Source organism: Simochromis diagramma, unplaced genomic scaffold (assembly GCF_900408965.1).
Source record: "Simochromis diagramma unplaced genomic scaffold, fSimDia1.1 OVJJ01000463.1, whole genome shotgun sequence".
Taxonomy (NCBI): domain Eukaryota; kingdom Metazoa; phylum Chordata; class Actinopteri; order Cichliformes; family Cichlidae; genus Simochromis; species Simochromis diagramma.
The window spans coordinates 207,036-229,616 of NW_024386941.1; the positions used below are offsets into that span (position 1 = coordinate 207,036).

The 22,581-nt window shown below is 41.3% G+C and overlaps 1 protein-coding gene across 6 annotated transcripts in view; it reads right to left on the minus strand.

The window, feature by feature from the left end:
• The window catches only part of pak1 (p21 protein (Cdc42/Rac)-activated kinase 1), a 79,902-nt gene extending 60,679 nt beyond the window's left edge, over nt 1-19,223 (minus strand). For 3 of the 6 annotated variants that reach the window (XM_040037537.1, XM_040037535.1, XM_040037536.1), the window contains exon 1: nt 5,940-6,103. The gene's annotated coding sequence lies outside the window, so the exon portion shown is untranslated. Of the gene's footprint in view, nt 1-5,939; nt 6,107-16,721; nt 16,726-19,212 lie in introns of those variants that run through there. The other 3 variants (XM_040037532.1, XM_040037529.1, XM_040037530.1) reach the window with 2 other exon arrangements.
• Between the last annotated feature and the right edge of the window lie 3,358 nt (nt 19,224-22,581).

A 22,581-nucleotide genomic window follows, 5' to 3' on the forward strand; every position in this document is an offset into this window, starting at 1 on the left:
AACAAAGTGGATAAAATACTTAAGAAAAAAAAAATCGAGTGAGGCTCACAGCTTTCATCTGGATTCAGCCAGTCAGCCTGTTACGTGGAGAGAAAAGGAGCGTGCATGTAGTTTTGTGCTGTCGGGGTTCGTCTAGACGGCGTGCTCAGCAGCTCCAGCAGCCTTCCAGGCAGACAGGCTATCCATTATTCAGCTGCTGGCAGGCTTCTGGTGCTCCACAGCCAGTATTACTATTTATGCTGGTACAGTTTGTGAGTTAGTGTCTCAGAAAAATACTGTATGCAAGTTAACAAGTAATTAACTTCAGTTCTGACTGTAGAAAATCTGCCTGAATTCATATCTGCAGCTAATTGTGTTCCATCAATAGCTCAGAAGTCATTTAAATCGTGCTCTATCTCCTCCCGGGCTTTTCGATTCATCACACCAGCCAGGTAATGCTAGCAGCACTGCTGAGTCTGCACAAATCTGACAGTTAAAGATGGAGATTAACACTTATTCACAGTTTCACAATCACACAACCAGAAACCGGGTCAAAGGTAGCCTGTTTTTGTCCACCCAGCAGCCGGGGCTGGGTGATGCATCCATGTTTTAAAACACCCCACAGAAAATTAAAGTTGTAGGTCTTCTTTGTGAATGAGTTTATTTCCAGTTTATCTCACAATAACATGTTAGTCTGGATCCAAAACAACAAATTACAACACAAACTAACCAACCAGACGGCTGGAAAATAAGTAAAGTTACAGTTATTGTCAATAGAGTCTGAACTTGAACTTCCTACCATCACCTTAGTGGGTTTGGGTTAACCAAAATTGCCCACAGGTGTGAATGTGACAGCGGATGGTTGTCTGTCTATGTGGCCATGTCCACACTAATATGTTTTCGTTTGAAAACGCATCGTTTTCTCTGCGTTTTGGCCTCTCGTCCACACTGAGACGGCGTTTTGGGTCAAGGAAAACGCAGAGAAAACGTTTTGAAAACACTTACATTTTAAAACGCAGTTTTCGTGTCGCAATGTGGACAGCGAACGCGGAGACTTTTCGAAAACGATGACACATTTTAGTCATGTGATGCAGTCATGTGACCAATTAAGCCAAGATAGCGGAGGGCATTACACAGCAGTTGTTTTGTTTGCTCTCAGTTTTGACAGCCCTATTAAAGATTCACATCAGTCTGTACATGCTCCAGATAGCTTTTCTTCAAATTCTTTAATTCTCACTCTACTTTGTACTTCTGTGTTACTCGCAGCAACAACTCCACCTCACTGTTAGCCCATTTAAATAACTTTTCCTCGACATTTTGCCGCAACGTTTCAAAGAGCCGGAAAGTAAATAAGCAGCAGACAGAAATGAGGCAGGCTGAATCTCCTTGAGTTTCACGCTTGCGCAGGACTGGAACGTAAGTGTTTTCGGCCGTTTCAATGTGGACGCATAACTCTGTGAAAACAACTGAAAACACTAGTGTGGACGTGGAGCGTTTTCAGACGAAAACACAGTTTTCAAATCTATCCGGGCTAGTGTGGACGGAGCCTGTGTGTTGGCCCTGTGACAGACTGGTGACCTGTCCAGGGTGTACCCTGCCTCTCGCTCTAAGACAGCTGGGATAGCTGAAGCATGAATTGGATAAGCGGAAGAGAGTGAATGGATGGACCTATGGTTACGAGCTATGGCTAGCAACTAAAAACGTGGCTGGGCTCTCCATTAGAGAGAGTGAAGAGCTCAGTCTTTGCCTCCTCGATACTTATTAGGTCAGGCGTTTTTGGCATGTCTAACTGGGAGGAGGCCCCAGGGCTAGATTCAGGGCAGCCTGGAGATATTACATTCAGGGCTGGACTGGGACAAAAAATCGGCCCACCAGGTATTATAAGAAAAGCCATAAAGCCTTTGAATGAAAACAAATGCTGTTGTGACAGTGATGTATGCTGTCCTGTTGGTATATGTATAATTTCTATACATTTTACATCAGATGAAAAGTTTGGTCGTAAGACTCAGATAATTATTTTTTAAAAGCGAGACATTTTAAATGAGAATAAGAAAGAAAAGTATTTCTTTGTGCCCCCCTCTCCCTGTTAATGCCCTACCTGGGCCCCTGGCAAAACTTTGCTCACTGAAAATGAATAAATGACTTCATTTGAGAATCATGTGCTTTACACCTTTCTGTGTGGTTTGTTTCTGGTAGAATAAGAGACTTGCATTGTAGGTCATCAGGTCTAATTCACTCAGAGTCAAACAAACCATCTCTGTGGTTAAAAATAACTTCAATGGCAGGTGAGACAGAGCCTAAAGACACACACACACACACACACACACACACACACACACACACACACACACACACACACACACACGCGCGCGCGTGCGGTCCTCAGTCTCCTGAAGAGGCCGAGCCCAAAGCCACAGGAGCCAAATGGGTCATTAAGTCCTCCCAGCTTTCTTCGCTCCCGTCAGGCTGCCGAGGTGTCAAAGCCACAACCGGGTGGCCTCCTGCTTCACATGGGGCCATTAAAACATTTCAGACACACCCCTAATTTCCATGGCAACCACTGCCTCGCCATCACCCCTTCAACAACACTGTCGTGTTCATCACAGCTTTCTTCCACTGGTAGAGGAGCACTTTCACACCACTACACTCGATCTACGCTGACTCGTATTTGGCTCTCCGGCTCAGTTATCGGCCTCACCTTTTCTTCACACAAGGAAACCAGAGAGAGCAAAGTGACAACCCCGCTAACATCAACTAACACCAAGCTCAGCTACGTGACATTTGTGTCGATGGTCACAGAGACAAATTAGGACATCACAAAGTCGTAAAATGTCTCACCTTTTTATGACTAAGAGGCACAACACCTGGCTCCCTAATCAACCGTTTTTTCCATCAAGAAGGAGGCGTTTGCTATGAAATGAGACAGCATGACATTCGTTTACGATCACTTCAATGATACATCAGTCCAGGAGCTCAGAGAATCACAAATGATACAGAGGGTGCTAATGCAACCAGTGTACTAAATCCAGTAATTACATTACAATTGCATTTATGTCATGCTGGGTGGGAACATCAAACAAGCACACTTCTTTCATCCTGCGCTACAATCAGCTGATTTCAGTTTGTGTGTGGGAGGAGTTAAATGGTGGAGCGAAGTAGAACTTGTCAGCGTCTCCATCCCAGCAGCCAGTCTGTTACCTGGTCTTCGACAGGTAACAGACTGATGGGCAGTCAGGCTTGCAGCCTCCATGTTTCTACAGTAGAATCACCATGACGACCACTTTAAAGAGCCTTTGGGCTGGTTTTGATGCTTTGTGTAGACATTGAAATAAATACCGGATGTGTACTCTCGCTAGGACATTAGCACAGGGATTACTGGTGTGTGGGACTGTAGCTTATGGTTTATGTCATTAACTGGTAATTATGTAACAATGTGTTTCAGGTCATTTTACAAAGTAACAAGAAAATAAATGTAACAAACTGGTTTTGTTCTGGGCAATTAAGCAACGTACTGCATTACTTTTACTGGGAAAACTGGGACTTGGGCAAAGGGACCCGTGGTGACGTCACTGTTTTTGTGCCACGCATCCATAACGGCACATATCATGTTTTGTGCATGCTAAATACGATACCTACAGTTTTTAAAAATCCAAAAACACTGAGGTGAAACTTTAGCTTTAGCACTGAAGGGCAGAAAGTTGTTTGTCCATCCTTTTAATTCAAAGTTGCCTCAAATGTCAAATAAAAGTTACAGCACCCTCGTCCGCCTCTAATCAATAATATGCAGCAACCAAGAGCCACAAATCCTCTCTTCCAAAATCATAAATGGCGAGAGAACCCCCCCAGAAACAGGAGCAGTGCTCTGATTTCTGCTGAGCCACCTAGAAACAGGAGCTTCAAACAGAACACAGTGAACATGCTGAAATCTAGAAGGATGTTTCGCTTCATTAAAGGCAGAGCAGCTGATGTATAAGCACAGTTAGGTAGCACTATCAACTTGTGAAAACTTGCCTATAATCTTCCCCAAATATTCTTGATTCCCCAAACGAGAGCAGAAAAAGACATTTCAGAGAGAAGAGAGCAGCATGTGTCGCTCTGTTCCTTGATGTGCATTTCAGAAATGACAAAGTAGAATTTCCTGTATTCATTCATTTCTTTGTCATCAGTTTTCCAGTAGAGACAGACTGATAATATGTGAACTGGGAGGAAACTGGTGCAGAGGCACTCATAAAAACAGTGTTGTTATTTTTTTCAAGGTTCAGTAGGAAAGAAATTTGAACTACTGGGATGAATAACTAGAAACATACAAGCTCATTTTCATCAAAAGGCGACATCCTCGTAGTTATTTCTTATAAGCCTTCATGTTTTTTCTTCTCATAAATGTAAGTCTTTTCTGCGCATGAAAGTTCAGTAAGCCGGTGATTCTGAATTTCCATGGATGTGAATGCGAGCGTGAGTGATCGTCTGTGTCTCTGTGTTAGACCTGTCGTGGGTGTACCTTGCCTTTAGCCCTATGACAGCTGGGACAGGCTCCAGCACCCTAACGACCATGTTAATAAAATCCATGGATGGAAATTTGATAGTTTTTTCTCATGAATTTACAACTTTAATCTAGAGATTTTTTTTCCTCAGAATTTAATAGCCTCACTGAGCCACTTAATGTTTTATTTTATTTTTTAAAAAGAATTTTTAAACCGTCAGTGACCCAAATACACCATCATGCCCTAGCTACAACCTTTTTCCCTTTCGGCTGCTCCCTTAAGCGGAATTTACGGTTCAGCAGGGAGACCACATTTGCAATCCACTGAACCATAAGTTCTCTGCAGGTAAACAAGGATGGCCCATCTACCTGCATAGAGCTCAGTGGTCAGAGGGAGGCAGTACACAAAAATATGTAGTAAAACTGGTCTGGTACCCAGTCTTGCTTGTGCTATTGTTGTTTTATGTGTAATTTGTTCATGCAGAAGTAAAGCTATGGAAAAATATCTAAGGTTTGACAACAGTGATGTGATCATACTGTGCCTGCATGTGAAGGAAAAAACATAAAAATGCAACGGTTAAAAATCCATAGAACATATCAATACAGTGATCAATAGAGATTCAATCATCTGAAGTCCAAAGTTTAAATGAGTTTTGTAGATTAAAGTATGCCTGAGATCAAGCCCCCCCCCCCAAAAAAAGCATCATGCTGCACATTTTCATAACATTTGTTCTATGACAATTTGGCAGCACAAATTATAACAGAAGAAGAAACAAAACTAACAGCATATACCGTGGTTAATGTTTTCCACTGGTGCACTCAGTTACTATCATCTCCAGCTACAACATTAAAGGGATGTACACATTAATAAGTCAATAATTGTGATCCCACCACACATATAAGATTCCACATAATGTGTATGTCTTCTTTAGTACATGTACTTGAATGCCCAACTGTGTAATTTTGACTTAAGTAAAAACGAAATACTTCTATCACTTCTTTCTAAATCAGTTATTACGTACTAAACAACCTTCAGAGAAACTTTTCATCTGTGTTTGGACTCATTGCTGCACATAATCTTTTGTGTTTTCTGCCAGATTTGTCTCCTGCATTTATTTCTGATGATATATTCTGATTTCCCGTGGTCCCCCGTGTGCCTTGCTCTTGGTCTCCACATGTGCCACCCCGTGGAAAAAAACCCTGGAAACGCCCCTGCCGGTGTAATAAAAATAATAATCATACCACCCACTCCTCAGACTGTTACAAGCTCTGATCTTTGTGCGGGTTTTATGGGCCTGCAGGTTCCGGGCCGTTAATATAGAGGTGCAGTGGACAGAATAAGGAGATAACAGTGCGCTCCCAGCCTACAGTAATCATTAACCCCTTCTATTCTCACGCAAATGAGCTCCCAGCGCACCATGCCCGACTGAGAATGGAGATGCAGGGCTAATTCAGAGATAAAGTCCAAAGGTTCACTCACCACTTGTCCGGTCGTAAATGTAAATCCCACAGTGCCTGCGTGGTAATTTCCGACACCGGGACACCACGTCTCCTGTAGTGGGAAAACTCCGCTACCCTGTCGGCTCAGCCCTGCTGTGCTCCGTCTCCCTCCTGGCTGCTTTTTTAACAGTAAACTTGCCGAACCCAGCCTATTGTTAGCGAGGCGCAGAGAAGGCTGCTGCACAGAAACGCCCGCCTCCTCCAGCGCCATTGGACCCCGTTCAGCCTCTCTCTCCTCCGATTGGCTGAGCCAGATGTCCCCTAGAATCCAGGGCGGGTCGCAGCGCTCCGGTTCAGAGCGCGCCGTGGTGCATTCACAACACTAAAAAATAGTGAGAAATTTTACTTTTCGTTGGGTACTGGCTCCCGGCGTTGCTTTCATGTTTGACACTGACAGTAGATCGTGAAAGCGGAAAGAATAAGGAATTTATGAAACCACGAATAAGACCTGATTATCAAGACACAGATATGGGAGCAGTCTGTGCCAGTCAGCTAAAAATGCAAGTCAAATCGTTTTATCTACGAAGCATATTTAAACACAAGTAACGGAAAGATTTTTACTTTATCATGATATCATTTTGATAAATGTTTTATTGTATTAAGCTAGATTATTTGTATATGCAACATGTAACAGTTAGCTAACTGTTACATGTTACATGTTACATAGCTATTTAAGATGTCTTATGTTATCTGAAATAAATCTGTTAAATAAAAAAAATACCATCTGACTCATTTTAATAAAAAAATTAAAAGTAAGTTTAATGTTTTTAATGTTTCTTTTAACAATGAAAATAGTTGTTAAAACAAATAAATCAATTATTTGATGATACAGACTTACTGGGGTAAACGGCATGGTAAACAAAGAACATGCTTGGGAAATTAACTTAATGAAGAGGGGAAAATAAAAGAAACCTATGAAACAATAAATATAACAAATAGATTATATCTCCAGAACTTTCATTTGCATGTATGACATTATTAGATTAAAAATATATAATTTTGTAATCAAATTTTTTCAAAGTAAATAATTAAAACAGGTTATTCTACGTACTGTTGCCTCATTAAGTGGGTCCAGGGTAAAAATTGGGGAGCCTAAGAAAAGTTGTAACGCTCTATAAAAATATGCTGTGTCTGTAATAACTGGACGAACATCTATAACTGCTCCTTCTCATTTAAAACCTGAGATAGAAAATTTAAGAAGGTGTTAAGCCGTTTTAAGAATCTGAAGATAAAATTATATTATTTTATCTTTCCTCCTCTGGTAAACTCAAATTAAACATGTGGAGAAACACTTTTTCTGGTTTTACTTTATGGGGGAAAAACAGAAGAAAAAAGAATTTACAATAAATTTGATGTCAGTTCCATCCAATCACATATCATGTCAGGTTAAACGAGCCACAATTACATGAAAAGAAGAATGGGATGGCGCCATCTAGTGGCGAGAGGCTGTTCAAGCCTGACGGTGGAAATGAGGAACGCACATAAACTCAAACGGGCAAACGGCTGTTTTCTAGTTCTGAAAAAACAAAACCCAAGAAAGTTTGGAAAGATTTGGAAAGCGGCGGGGGCAAAAATTTGCTCAGGTCCTTGCTGAAGAAAATCTTTCTAAAATTTCCTACAATTATAAACAATACACTCACTATATACACGACTCTCACAATAAACATTTACTGCCTGTCTTATGAAAAAATAATTCCTAATTTTCCCAATTTGTTTGGACAATGATTAGAAAAACATAAAATAAGATAATAAGTCACACTGACAGAAAACTGAAAGTAAGAAAATATCTCTTTATTATCTTTATGTCTGTAGACATGTTGCTTTCAGTGGTTTAACTCGTTTCCTCCCACACACACAAACAATTTCACACACATCCAAATGTTTTTTCGCATATTGTGTGTCTATGTGTGTGTAAGCTTAAATTTTGTCCAGATATTCACCAGTAATAGAGGCTGAATTTTAATGATTTTAGTAGTACTCTGACTCTGACGGTGATATTTTCTTTGGTGGTTCATGGTTTCCTGAGGACTGACAGCTGAGCGTAAAACAAAAGAGATTTTAATGGATTTAAATAAAATAAGACAAATGCAACACAGATAGTTTACATGATATTCCAAATAGAGTCTAAAACTACAAGGAAGCAACAGTACTCCAAGTCAAAGGAACATGAGGAGCTGGCACTGAAAAATGTGGGTGTCTGGGCTCAGCTTTAAAAATATGGTGAGGAGCTTGGTCATTACTGACCTCATAGCTCAGGTGTTTCAGACGTCTTCTACCTGGAGGAGACCCATGACACTTTGTTTTTCAGCAGCCCTAGAAACACCTTTGTGTCTCCCAGAAGAAGATGAAGATGGCTGTGGAGACATCCCTACTACCCCCAAACCTGGACGTGTATATGTTGTGGCTATGATGTGACACAGTTTAAGCCTACACTCTGTGCATTCAGATCCACAAACCAAAACACACGATGAAATATATAAGTGAGGCTTTCAAAGTTCTTCTTATCTGATGTGTATTACATCACTGTAGAACAAACCATAAAACTGTAAAATGTACTTTCAAAACTATCCAGTGGGCTGGGTTGGACACAAAGGCCCGGTTTAGTCCCCCAGATCACACATTTGATACTTCTGAACCTGCGCAACAAACTTTGTGAGAGCTGTAAAGTATAAAAGCCGCTTGATAGACAGAGCACTTGATATCGAGCCAAATGCTTCAAAGTGTTCCTTGATGATGTGATAAAGAAGTGGCTTTCCTCCTCCAACCTCAAACAGGAAGCTCATGAAGCGAGCAGTGTCAGTGTTTATGTTACACTGACCAGGAGATCTCTGAGCAGGATGGCTGCAGTCGCACAACTCTGCTTCTCCCTGCTGTTCACTCTCATCAGCAACATTCATGCAGACGAATTTATCGTGATAATTGAGGAAGAAGGATTCAATCTCCCAGATGAGGGCAACTTCTGCACTTCACAGTATATGAAGATCTGACAGGATGACTCTCGGTTCCTGATATATTTAATGGTTCTTCTTCATTTACTCTCAACAACCTGACGGACTCGGACTCTGGACTGTACCAAGATGTGTGCTGGACTCAGGGCAATGTGACATATGAGAGACACATAAGCCTGACTGTGTGTAGGACAGTAAGTGATTGAATATGCTTTATTGAAAATCATGAAGCAACAGCAGTAGTACACTATGAGCGAGTAGGTGACAATCTGATGGTCCAGTGGATCAAATGTGAGTTTTCATGGGAATTTTGCATGGGGAGGACATTTCATTGGCAGTATGATCTGGACCAGTCCTGCTAATGGGTTAAGGACCTCCTGAAGGTCCAGAAGGATGGCGCCAGCTCTCCTAGAGTGACTGTTTGTCTCCTGAAATCTCCTCCATGCTCTTGAGCTTGAGACTGTGGTGGGAGACAGAAAACTTTCTAGCAATGGCGTCAATTGATTGCCAGCTGGAAAAAAGTCCTTTCTGACAGCAGATGTTGTGCAAATTTGTGAATGACACTGGTACTGACTGGGATCAGTGGCTGCCTTACCTCCTCTTTGCATATAGAGAAGTACCCCAAGCTTCTACTGGCTTCTCACCTTTTGAACTGTTATATGGTCATGAAGTAAGGGGCCCCCTCTCTTTGCTAAAAGAAATGTGGGAGGGTGACCGGAGAGGGACAGGGGCTACTAATGTCATCTCATATGTTATACAGACGAGGGAGCGACTTGAGAAGATGACTGAGCTAGCCCAAGCTCATATGGCAGCTGCCCAGCAACATCAGAAGGTCTGGTATGATTGGGCAGCTCAGGAGAGGTAATTCGAACCTGGACAAAAGGTATTTGTACTCCTTCCAAGTAATGACAGTAAGCTGTTAGCAAAATGGCAAGGACCTTTTCAGATTCAGCAGAAACTGGGAGCTACCACCTATCAGGTGGCAACTCCAGGTCACTCTCGCTCCAGTTGAGTTTTGCATGTAAATCTCCTGAAGGAGTGGGTGGAGAGGCCGAAGAGAGCAGAAGTGCTTTTGATAGAGGAGCAGTATCTTCCTTCAGGTGTGCGCCAGCATTTGGACCTAATCACCTTTCAGAAGAAAAACAGCTTCAGGTGAGAGAGTTATGCAGCTCTGGGGTGTTTCAGGAGAATCCTGGGAGGACGGATGTTATTGAACATGACATTGTATTAAAGGATGGGGCGTCTGTGAGATGTGTGAGTTATAGGATTCCAGAGCGGCTGCTAACATCATTGAGTAAGGAGGTGGATTTAATGTTGTCTCTAGGAATCATTGAACCATCTAAGAGCGAGTGGTGCAACCCAGTGGTTTTGGTCCCAAAGAAGGATAGTAGCCTGCAGTTTTGTATTGATTTCAGGTACTTGAATGCCATCTCAAAGTTCGATTCATACCCTACACCTAGAGTTGATGATCTGATTGAGCGACTTGGGAAAGCCCGGTACCTGACAACTCTAGATCTAAATTCTAGATGCAAGGGCTATTGGTAGGTACCACTTGCTCAAGGGAACTGACTGCCTTCTAGACACCATGGGGGCTATTCCAATTCACAGTCCTGCCTTTTGGTTTGCATGGAGCCCCTGCCATATTTCAGAGGCTGATGGATCGAGTACTGTGTGATTTGTCAGAGTTCACGGCAACATATCTGGATGATATTGTGATTTACAGCCAAACCTGGGAGGAGCACCTCAAACATCTAGGAAAGGTACTAGAGTGTCTCAGAGAAGCTGGGCTGACTGTTAATTTGGCAAAATGTGTTTTTGCCAAGGCTGAAACAGAATACCTGGGATTTGTCATAGGAAATGGGGTGATAAAACCACAAGTGAGCAAAATCAGTGCCATTGAATCCTGCAGTTTGCCACAGACAAGGAAACAACTTAGATAATTTCTTGGCATGGCAGGGTTCTACCACCGATTTATCCCTCATTTCTCTGCCAGGGCGTCTCCCCTCACTGATCTAACAGGTTCTAGGTGCCCTAACCAGATTCAGTGGACGGAGGAGGCTGAGGCAGCTTTCTGGGACATCAGGCAACCACTCAGTAAGACTCCAGTCTTGTATAGCCCAGATTTTGAGAGACCTTTTATTCTTCAAACTGATGCTTCTGACAGGGGTCTGGGGGCTGTTCTTCTACAGGGACCACCCAATGAGCGACACCCGGTGGCTTTCATTAGACGTAAATGTCCAAAGAGATTGAGCTATTCAACGGTGGAAAAAGGAGCTTTAGCAATCAAGTGGGCACACTTTGATTACCTCAAGTATTACCTCCTAGGCTGGGAATTTACACTGGAAACGGACCACAAGGCGCTCCAGTGGTTGGAGAAAATGAAGGATATGAATGGACGAATCACCAGATGGTACTTTGCGATGCAGCCATTCCGTTTTACCATCCAGCATATTGCAGGCAAGAAAAACTGTACAGCGGACTATCTCTCTCGCTGTTCCAGCTCAGTGCCGAGGGGGGGGAGTGTGTGATGGATGCATGCAACCACACAACAGAAATACTTGGGTAATATTCATTTGATCTTTTTGTCTTATGTTTACATTATGATCTAAAGCTTCTGTGATCATAAGTTAACTAATTTGATATTTTGAGTTTACCTGTAATGCATGACAGCACTAACCTATAGTCCAAATGGTGGCAAAGACTCTGTTTTGCATTGTTTGTTATTTTATATGGGTATATGTTATATTAATTACATTTCTGTTGTTTCTGAGTTACCTGGCCTCCGCTCCAGTCCTTCCTGGTTTGGCTGAAAGAGGAGGCTGAGGGTGGAGCTGGTTTAATTGCAGAAGCCAATAAAATGGACAGGACCATCACATCATTGTGATCATGTAGGGGGAATGGGGATCTTCTTGAATGATGGTTAGCTGTTATCGCTCCAGTTTTCACCTTGGGTGTATATAATGGTTTGCTCATTTGCTATATAACTGGAGCTGTTTCTCATTTGGGCAGGTCAGTTTGTTGAGTTATGTTTTGTTAAGTGACTTTTGAGTAGTTCTGTTAAGTTAACCTCTTTTATGGGCCCACTTGGTTCTTAAAAAAAAGTTTATTTTTGTCATTTTGAATTTTTGTAATCATCTCGTCCTTTTTGGGGTATAATAAAACCCATTTTTTGAAGATTACATTTGTGCCTGTGTGCACATTCACTAATCTACCACCCAGTTTGTGACATGAAAAGAGAAACAGGACCAGAAAGCACTTGGACTCATGTGCCTCATCTTTTACCCTCAAAGAAAACATTAGTGCACCATTAGTACATCTCAGAAACACCTTCTTTCTCAGGAAGCCACATGAAGAGTAATACAAAGTGGGCCATTTATATGGATACACCGTAATAAAATGGGAATGGTTGGTGATATTAAAGTCCTGTTTGTGGCACATTAGTATATGTGAGGGGGCGAACTCCTCAAGATGGGTGGTGACCATGCTGGCCATTTAGAAGTCGGCCATCTTGGATACAACTTTTGTTTTTTTCAATAGGAAGAGGGCCATGTGACACATCAAACTTATTGGTAATGTCACAAGAAAAACAATGGTGTGCTTGGTTTCAACGTAACTTTTTAGAGTTTGTTGCATGGATTCAGGGGTCACAGATGCTGCTGGGGGGAAAGTGTACGGATAATCAGATAAAAATCATTTGTGCATGTGTGTTACTAAGATGAAGACACAAACGTGTCTTCATCTTATTCTAAAATAGCAGATTATGAAGTCAAGAGAAAACGACTTCAGTATGAAATAGTGCTGTCAGTGTTAATCTAGTTAAAATGACATTAACGCCATAACCGCATTAATGCAGCAAATTTCGTTAGCGAGTTAATGCAGATCGCCCTGAGCATGTGGCTGGACGGTGCTAACGCATTAACGAGCTAACCGCACGAAGGTGTTGACACTGTGCACGGGATCATCCGCGTTAACTTGCTAACTGAGATTTGCCGCGTCAATGCGGTTAACGTCATTTTAACGAGACTAACTGACAGCACTGGTATGAAAACAGCCTGCAGAGCATCCACACTTCTGAAACTCTCTAATCTTTAAATGTGTGTGCTGTGACGTTATTTTGCAGGCTCAGACATACTTTTCAAATTCGACTTACACCCTAAAACATTTTTGTCTTGGTTTGGTTATTAAATGTGAATAGTTTACCTCTTCACCAAAGACAGACAGGTCATTGTTCAGTTGTTTTACTGATGCGACACACTTGAGATCAAAGTTGGACCATATGCATCTACCGCAGATCGAAATGGACAGAGATCAGGTTAAATAAGTCTGTCAATAGTCAGAAGATGCTTTTGACAGAACTATAATAGGCCCAGTCATGCTTATTTTAATTTATTTAACTATCATTTCACAAGAAAATATGTCTCTTGAGATTAGAAATCTCTTTGGCAAGCATGGCTATCTCGTCTTAGTCACCATGTACTGATATGCATGAACTTGAACCAATATGAAATGAAACTGAGCTCAAACCACTGAAACTATCATCTCAGATAATGAAGAGAAGTTACTCAGAATCTATAACACAAGATAAAAGCGGTCTGTTTGTCTGTATGAGAGTGTGAAAACTGTCCACATGCTTATGACCAAAATGTATATTTGTGTTGACTTTAGATGGTTTATATGTCATTCTTAGATGTCTTAACAATTATGGGAGAAGGCAATTGTTTAACGATATGAAAATAAACACACACACACACACACACACACACACACACACACACACAATTTTCATCTGATTATTTCACTTTCTGAGCAGCATCTCTTCATTATTATCATTCTTATTGTCTGTAACTTTTATTGTCTGTAAGCAGTTTCACCTCCATTTCCTCTCATGTTGGTACAAATTTCCTGATGGGTGACTGCACACATAAACAGCATATCATGGCCAAGAAAAGATATGCTGCTTACAAAGGAGATTTTTAATTTCAAGAGTCAGATTTCCTGTCAAATGAAGGTGAGAAGGCTCCACCTCATCAGCTCGACTCCCGTCTGTTTTGGCTGCTCTGCTCCATAATTCACTCTTTATTTGCTCAGATTGGTTCTCCACACTCTGAATTCCTCTAGCAGAGCATTGTGGCTTAAAACTCAGATTTTGTTCTATTAACAAATATTTTTGCTGGTTTCACTTTATGGGAAATAATACACTGAGTGGAAAAGAAAACATAAAAATATTATTATTGTAAACTAAATGAGGTGAATACTGAAGTGGCGCCACCACGTGGTAGAGTGAGTTGGTTGCTGGAGACAGGGTAAAAATAAAGCCAGCAGAAAACAGCAAATACATGAAGAAACATATAAACAGCTTTTACTGACCTGAAAAGTCAAAACAGGAAGAAGTCTTAAATTGGATGAGATTGTACCTTTAATAGGGTTTCTGAGTAGAGCGGACTTTGACTTTTAAGTTGGTGCCTCTGAATGAATGCAGCAATTAAAAAAAAGTAAGTAAGAAAGAAACGCAAATATCACAGAAGTTTGATTTCCTACATAAAGTTTAGTAAAGTGAGTAAAAGGGACATGAAACTGACGCCAAAAGCTGAATAGGAAACGGAGAGATCCTCAGACCCTCTTTAGTGTGGTTTGCAATTTCCACCACCAGGGGGAGCCAGCGAGTAGATTGTTTTTAAAGTAGAGGATGAGAGTTTTTCATTGGACACTGAGCTCAAGTCTTACCTGAAAAGAAAATGTCTGTTGGATTACAGGCAAGAGCGTGTGTGCTGAGATGTTTTATTTTGTAATTTACAGAAAAAAACTTGAAGGGAAACAGTTCCAGTGCTGATCCTGACCCACATCTCTGCTTTTATATGTCATCAGTTCATTGTTAAGATCACGTAAGTTAGCAAAGAAACTGAATCAGTGTTTGTTTCCTCAAACCTCCAGGTGTAGGTAAAAAAAAGCAATTTATACAAATTAAAAAGTCAAAGTATTTTAAGAACAACATTTTATTTTAAATTGCTACTCAAGAACATTAATGGAAATTATGATCCGTCAGAAAATAATAAAACTATAACAGTGAAATTTTAAATTCAAAACTCATCTCTTGGTCGGCTGTAAACTCAGTTTTGATGTCAGAAGAGTGGAGGAGAGTACATGGTGGGTACAAAATATCATCCTAAAATAGTCCTGAAAAAGTTGTTTAATAAGGCATCAGCCAGGCACTTTGTTATACGTCAAAGTAATGCAGTGTGAGGATGGCTTTTCATTACAATACAGCTGTCAGTTTGTGTAGAGTTCAATTGTTTATTGAAATATTTTAGAGAGAAAAGTCAATGTTATGGTAAAAAGCTAATAAATTAAGCCAGGGACATCATAGGCTGCATACAGCCCACTTTGATCTTAAGTGGGTCGGACCAGTGAAACTTTTTTTTCTGTCTGTGTGAAGAAGGTTAATTACACATTTAATCCCTGATAGATTTTAATAAAAGAAGAAGAAGTGCCGCTTGAAACTTTGTTTTCCTGCATAATAAAGAAATGCTGCTGGAGTAAAGGAAAGCAATGTTTCTTGGTCCACTCATGCCTATTTTAAATTGTGTTCTTTTTTCTGTATTTCTTTTATTTATTTATCTTTTTTTTATCTTCAAATAGCTGTTCAGCACTTTGTTTGAAAGCACTTTATAAATAAAGTTATTATTATTAAACTGCAAAACATAAATGTGCAACGCTACAGCCTTTTGTAGCTCACTGCCCAGTAACGACTGACCGATTGAGCGACTGATTGTTGAGTGTAGCTCAACAATCAGTCCTTTGAGATAGGTCCTTTGTGAATTTCACCATGTACTTCCTCCATGCTGTCATGCAGATGGCAAAAAGCAGGTAAAACCACTGAACATGAGACCTATGTCTCACCTCCAAGAAGCTCAGTCACAAACCTGTAGTAGACAGTTCAAGAACGTAACTATTATTCTACACAACTAGTGTCAACTATAGAGCTTTTTGACAAAACAGTAACAACAACCATCCAGAAGTGCTTTAGCCATGATATAGATATATTATAAATATATATTAGCAATAATATAGATATGTGAGTATATTACAGAAATGGGTCTATTACGGTATGTTATAATGTACATGGTATGAAGTATGTTATGAATGTGCTATAACTATAAGTATGTACAGGCTGTAGTGAGTACAAGCTATGTACAGGCTATGTACAGGATATAAATATGAAAAACTATACAGAATATGAAATAAATAACTTTACAGAAATCTGAGATATACAGCTATACAGAAATGTGAACTATGTAGGTTATAAACAGTTGTAGAATTAAAAATTATCGTATTGTACAGAATGATTATTTACACAGAACTATACAGTAGTGCAGTTAAGATCAGTGAGATATGTGGATAAATTCTACAGAGGCTATATAAAGTGCTAGTGGTTGTGAGTGGTGGTTCAGTCCATGTTATTATTGTGTGTTTGAGGGTACAGTTGTCCATTGTGTGTGTGTGTGTGTTCAGTCCATGTGTTAACGTGGGTCAGATGTCAGGAGGCAGAGTTCAGGAGTCTGACAGCTGTGGGGAAGAAGCTGTTCCGGTACCTGGTGGTCTTAGTCCGGAGGCTCCTGTAGCGCCTCCCAGAGGGCAGGAGGGTGAAGAGTCCATGTGATGGGTGACTGGGGTCTTTGATGATTTTCCCAGCCCTTTTCAGACACCGCTTCCTGTAGATGTCTTTTATGGCAGGAAGTGGTGCTCCGGCGATGCGCTGGGCAGTTTTCACGACCCTCTGCAACGCCTTCTGGTCCGAGGCAGAGCAGTTCCCGTACCAGACTGTTATACAGTTGGTCAGGATGCTCTCGATGGTGCAACGATAGAAGTTCACCAGGATGTCTGAGGACAGGTGGTTCTTCCTCAGAGTCCTCAAGAAGAAGAGGCGCCGGTGAGCCTTCTTGACCAGCTTGGAGCAGTTGGTTGTCCAGGTGAGATCCTCGGCGATGTGGACTCCCAGGAACTTGAAGCTGCTCACACGCTCCACAGCCGTCCCCTTAATGTGGATGGGTGGATGTGGGTCAGCATTCCTCCTGTAGTCCACGATGAGCTCCTTGGTCTTCTCAGTGTTAAGCAGCAGGTTGTTTGTGCCGCACCACTCAGCCAGACGATCCACCTCCTCCCTGTAGGCGGCCTCATCGTTGTCACTGATGAGGCCAATCACCGTGGTGTCATCTGCAAACTTAATGATGGTGTTGGAACCATCAGCAGGTCTGCAGTTGTGGGTGAAGAGGGAGTAGAGGAAAGGGCTCATCACACAGCCTTGTGGTACACCGGTGTTCATTGTGATGGTAGATGAGCAGTGGTTATCCAGCCGGACATGTTGGGGGCGGTTGGTCAGGAAGTCCAGTAACCATTTGCAGATGAGGGAACTGATGCCCAGGTCTGTCAGTTTCCTGAAGAGTTGTGAGGGGTGGATTGTATTGAATGCTGAACTGAAGTCTATAAACAGCATTCTGGCGTAGGTGTTGTTGTTGTCCAGGTGTGAGAGGACAGAGTGCAGTGCGATGGAGACTGCATCCTCTGTGCTCCTGTTCTGGCGGTATGCGAATTGGTGGGGGTCCAGGGTGGGGGGGACAGGATTTGAAGCGTGCTAGGACCAGCTGCTCTAAGCACTTAGTGATGATGGGGATGAGTGCTACAGGGTGGTAGTCATTGAGGCTACTTGGGTTGGAGTTTTTGGGTATCGGGACGATGGAGGTGGATTTGAAGCAGGCCGGTACCACAGCGTGGGCCAAGGACAGGTTGAATATGTCTGTGAGCACTCCTGCAAGCTCCCCAGAACACGCTCTGAGAACACGCCCGGGGATGCCATCAGGACCTGCAGCCTTGTGGACATTGATCCTGCTCAGTACCGCTCCTACATCGGTGGGGGAGAGAGTCAGAGGTTGGTGGTCTGGTGACATGTCTGCTTTGGTTGTGGTTGTGGGGTTCCCTCGCTCAAAACGAGCATAAAAGTTGTTGAGCTCGTTGAGGAAGGAGACATCAGAGGATGCGGGGGAGGGTTTGGTGGTCCTGTAGTCAGTAATGGTCTGGAGTCCTTACCACATGCATCTGGGGTTGGAGAAGTGTTCTTCTACCTTCTTTTTGTAATGGTGCTTGGCTTTTTTTTGGCTTGAAATAGTCTTTCAGCGCAGCAGCATCTTCTACCAATGATGGTGGTCTAAAGTTCAGAGCAATCTTGGACTTTTGAAATGAAATTTCAAAAGTCCGAGATCAGTCTGCACTTTCTTCTGATTCTTTGTAGCTCTGATGTGTGCCTCAGTGTAACGAGTGTATACGAGGAAATCGCGCATTGACAAAAGTTCCCCTTTACTTGGAATGCAAAGTGCAATTAAATGCGGGTTTTTTTTTTTAATTAATTAATCACAATTAACGTGCTAAATTCCCACCTCTACTAAATCTCCTTCACTGTACAACATGATCAAAGTGCTTGATAGCTGTACACCAACATATCTTTAATGAGAAAAGTGATTTACCTGAATAGCAACTAAAACACAAAGCCTGTGAGTGCTCCACCTCTGCCTGTCTGAAGCATGCATTCATTCAAAGTTTGGAGACAGATGAAATAGAACAGATAATCACGATGCCTTGAGTTACACAGCATGATTTCAAGGCTAGAAACACCCAGAATAACAGAGTTTCTGTTGCTGTTTGAAGCCTTCTATTAAAAACCATGTTTCATCACTTCTTCCTCTCAGCAGCTTTAGTGAAGTGACACTTTAGCCTGTCACTAATCTCTCATGCAATGAAAAACACAGATGCCTGTGCTGTCACTCACTATGGAAAGCTGGCATAAGCTTTCTCATTAAATAATTAGCATAGATCATCACTAGGTGTCATACTGTACCCATGTTTTTATCCCAATTACTGCAATGAAGAGAATTTAATTATTTTATGTTTTGAAATAAAATGTGCTTGAGCTCAGAATCGTTCAATTGTCACAGCTCTGGTTCCTTTTGACTCAGTGTTTTTGACTTCTTGTGTTTTAGTGTTACTTTGTATCATAGTTCATACTCTGGTTCATTTGTAGTCTTAGTTATTCTGTTTTGAGTTTCTTATATTCCCTGTTTAGCTTCTTGATTATCAGATTCCCTCTTGTGTCTTTGGCCTCTGTGTCTCTCTGTGTGTCTGTGTTTATGTATGTTGTGAGTTCTTGTGTCTTGCTTCCCTCCTCATGTTTCCTGTCTTTTCGTGAAGGTCTATAGCTGTGCCCCAATTCAGGTGTCGCACTGTATGCGGCCTTCGCGGACTACGTGGGGCGGGAACTCTGAAGAGCCAGAAGGGCAGAAGTGTGAGGCTTGTGAAATGGGACGTCTACCCTCCGTCGTGCTGCTCAGGTTGCCTAGCAACCATGATACTAACCACTGGAAATGTTTCACACAGAATTGTTTGACAGAAGGAGAAAAAGTGTTTTTGTTCGTTTGTTGTTTTATGAGATGTTTTGATTTGTTGAGTATCTGAGGCTGAGACCACAGGACTGTAAAAACATGATTGTTGGGCTTCATTTCTGTACTGAACAGTCATTTAAGATTAGCTAGTAAATAACAATCAGCTAATGTTGTTCATGAGACTAAAGTCATAACACTTTGGTAATGTAAACACAATATGGCCAATATTATATTTATTATTATATTAATTCTGATTCATTACAGCAGTGAGTTCAACTTGTTGCTGCCTTTCATAGTGTGTAACTTGAAGGCCCTGAGTACTTTCTCCCACACTGAAAACACTGGGATGATACAATTATTTGAACATTACCTAATCAGACTGATTCAGGACAGACAGTTAGTTATGTTAAACTTTCCTAGCAGTCCTTCACAAACAGGGAACAGTCTGTCTTTTCTCTCCATCTGTCAGCTGCTGCTGGCTCTTCCTCCTCCTCTTCCTCACACACTGCTGAGTTTGTCCTGGTGGATCATCAGGGGTGCAAAGCTTCACAGATGATGTGCAGCAGTGGGTCCCTCAGTCTGTCCTCACTCTGGACACTTGCAGTTGTCACACATGGAAATCAAATGTGTGATAAGCTGCAGGATTCAAACACAAGTGTAACTTATAAACACATGTTCATACTTTTATTCCACAATCAGAGAGAAAGAAAAAGAGAGAGAGTGCAGGACAGACAGACAGGTGACAGTCTCAGGTGTACACACTGCTACAAACAGGAGGATTTATTGTTTGTGTTATTACGAGTGCTAAACAAGAAGAGTTCCCAGATGGTACAGTGGACACATGTGTGACTCTTTCTTTCAGCTTAACGAGTGAACCGTCTGTTATGAAACGGCTGTGTGCAGGCAGGAGAAGGACCCAAAGTGCAGACTCCGGAGACAAACGTGAACTCAAAGAGCTTTAATGCTGAACTCAAAGTAACAAACGTCCAAAATACAAACAATAAACACAGGCAGACAGAACACACAGCATGAATGAGGGTAGATAAGGGAGATTGCGACACAGATCAAAGAGAACACAGGGCTAATATACACAGCAATCAGGGATTGAGAGACAGGAGGGAAACACAGCTGGGACAAATCAGGGCTGACGAGACAAAGGAAGCAAAACCAGACGCATTAACATGAGACACAGACTTTTAAAGAAAAACAGGAAACATAACACAGAGACATAAACCATAATACAGAACTCTAACAAAGAAACCAAAGACTAGAAATGATAAATAATATCAAAATCAATTTCAATAATATAATAAACTCAAAACTCTGGGTCAACAACCCAGGCACCCTAACCGTCAGCTCGTTCAAACACACGTCAAAGTCCGTTTGGCTCGACAACACCGAGAAGAGGCAGCAATATAACATAGCTAACATTAACAGTGCAGTGAATCCTCCGTATGCCGTGATATTCAGGACTGCAAACCGAGCAGCATCACTGACTTTCAGCTTGTTGTGTTTGTGGATATATGACTGACTTTAACTATCCATAAAATCATCACATTCTCTGTAAGATTAAGGTCGACTATTAAACAGCGTATATTTTAAAGTAAAGGCTTTAAAACCAAGTTAGTACAAACATCACTAATGTCACATAACTTTGCCGACATGTGGCCAACAGTAATGTTTTAATGTTCTTCATTATTAAACATTCGCACATAAATAACTGACATAATATTCAGTACTTACTTTTAAAGGATAACTCTTCAGCCGCCCGCCGTTTTTTTCTGACAAAAATATCCACACCCAACGCCGCGCTATGTATTTTGGGACAGGTTGGGTCACAAAGTCTTACGCCGGACACAGCCTTCAAATTTGGGGAAATGAACTGTGCATTGGAGTACACTTCGAATTGGGACACCCTTCGTTGCATCGCTGTGACGTAATCGGGCTACAAATGTAAGTATACGTAAGTATAGTGTCGCATTCTCCCTCATCGCTGTGCGTTTCCCCTGTGTGCCTCTTCATATGTTTAGTTTATATATGTCCCAGCAAAGTTTTGCATTATTGCCCTTTCAGCAAATAAAGCTGTATTTTTGAGCTTCCCGTCTCTGCGAGTCTGCATTTTGTGTTCTTTCTTGCCTGCATTACAGCCGTCTATGACATTAATATCATATCTATTAGAGGTGGGAATCACCATACATCCTACGATACGATATTATCACAATACTTAGTGCACGATACGATATTATTGCAATTTTTTAAAAATATTTTGCAATATTCAGATTCTGTACATAAAGGTAAACTTTATCAATATTCATTTTATCTAATAACAAAGTCTCACACTCAGTCTTTCTCTCATTTCAGTCAGTTTTATTGTTGACAAACTGAACGGTTTGTATTACAGTCTAGTCCAACTTAACTGAATGCAACCATCTGGTACAATTATAGCTATTCTAAACTATGCAATTTGTGAAAACTATGCAGCCCCTTCAGCAACTGAAGAATTTGAAAGTAAATTAAAACAAAATATAATTTTACATTAAATAAAAAAGTTTTAAACTTAATTAAAATAAAACATGTTTATTGCTGCCAAAAAAAAAGTTAAACACATTTGGACAGTGAAGGAATGTCAGGATTCTTGCTCAGAAAAAGGATCAACATGCTCTGAAGTCAGAGTCCACAAAAACTTTTTTGTAACAAAATATCGATTTCTGCTGTCCCTGTATCGATACATTATTAGCAAACAAAATATCACGATACTACACAGTATCGATTTTTCCCCCCATCCCTAATATCTATAAAGTGCAAAGAAGATACTTACTCCAGTGTATAAACTTCACCTTAGACATGCATTCAAAAACACAATCTTGACTGTTAAAACTGCTGCTGTTAGACATTTACATGAGGCAGATATATAGTGATCGAGTATGTATCTCGAGGTGCGATCGTGGCTCAAGAATTGGGAGTTCGCCTTGTAACCGGAAGGTTGCCGGTTCGAGCCCTGGCTCCGACAGGCTTGGTTGTTATGTCCTTGGGCAAGACACTTCACAGGTTGCCTGCTGGTGTTGGTCAGAGGGCCTGGTGGCGCCAGTATCCGGCAGCCATCACCAGTGTGTGGATGACTGAATGTGTAAAACGCTTTGTGTCCTTAGGGACTAGTAAAGCGCTACACAAATACAGGCAATTTACTACTGATTTGAGAAGTGTGGATGCTCTGCAATCTGTTTTCATGTTAAAGTTGTTTTTTCTT